Source organism: Pteropus alecto, unplaced genomic scaffold (assembly GCF_000325575.1).
Source record: "Pteropus alecto unplaced genomic scaffold, ASM32557v1 scaffold134, whole genome shotgun sequence".
NCBI classification, from domain to species: domain Eukaryota; kingdom Metazoa; phylum Chordata; class Mammalia; order Chiroptera; family Pteropodidae; genus Pteropus; species Pteropus alecto.
The window spans coordinates 6,086,941-6,088,208 of NW_006436283.1; positions in this window are offsets into that span (position 1 = coordinate 6,086,941).

Sequence of the window (1,268 nt, forward strand, 5' to 3'; positions counted from 1 at the left end):
ACGTGTGGGAGATGTGAGCTTCCGCGAGGGGGGCCAGCCCTGAGCCCCTGATTCCCGCGTCTGTGGCCAGCCAGCTCCAGGAAGGGGACCAGGTTAGGAGGCCATGGAGGCCAATTCAGTCAAAGGCTCCATGCAGAGCCCAGGGGGTGATGCAGAGGGGAGAAATGTACTAGGATCTCGACTTCCACCCTGTTCCCATGCATTCCAGAGAAGCCCCAGTGACTGAGCAGTCGCTGTGGGACCAGAGGCTGCTGCTAAAAGAGAGAGGCTTTGGGGCATTTCAGAGGTGAGAAGGGCATTTGTCCAGGCCCAGTGCCCCTTGAAGTTGGCCCTGGAGGGCAGATAATTAGGTGGTGGGTGGAGGAGGTGGGGTTCCCAGGCCTGGCCTGTCTGGGAAGTCACATTCCAGGAGAGATGGCGGGACTCCAGAGAGAGACGACATTGCTGGGCCGGGGGCTGCGGGAAGGGAGAGGCTGGAGTTGAGATAAGCTTCTGTGAGGGGCCATTTAGCCTGGATCCTGCAGTTCAAGGGTGACAATGAAGGTATTTAGTGAGAATATCAAAGGAAAGGCAGGCAGAGGCCCCCTGAGCTGGTACAGGAAATGAGAAGAGGCTCAGGACTGAGGCTTCTTGTCCTCCTTCAAAGGCGGCTCTTCCTTCAAGGGGCTCAGGCTCCGGTGGTCTGGGACCCCCGCCATGCCACACCCCGGTGTCCCATGCACACAGACAGCCTGCCCATTCCCCTGCCACCAGCGGGTCCGCCCCGTGACTGCTGCCCCTGCACACTCACATGCACACCTGCACACGCGTGCATCCATTCGATTCCAAGTAAGTGGGACACAACATGAAAGTTGCAAATGGGTTTGGAGTGAAAAAAAGTGAGTCCCTGCCCCCAAAGCCCCCAGCAACCCACCGCTCCCTAAAGCATCACTGAGCCCGCCGTCTTATGTAACCGCCCAGAAGAAGCCCATGTCTGTACAAGCAAATGTGTTTTTATACTTGGAAAACAAAGAATGCTTTACACAAACGGTAGCAGATGACATACTCCGGTCACCTCGCTTTGTTCACGCGACAGTAATTCTCAGAATTTGTTCTGGAGCCTTAAGCTATGGAGAATTCTGTGGTTTCCTTGACCACTGACCTCTTGGTGGACACTCAGGTCGTTCCTAAGCTTTTTCTGTTCAGAACAGAGCGCTTCTATGAAACGCCGTCATTTCCCTCATACACAGGTGTGCCCGTGCAGGATAAATGCCTTGAAGAGTTGGTGG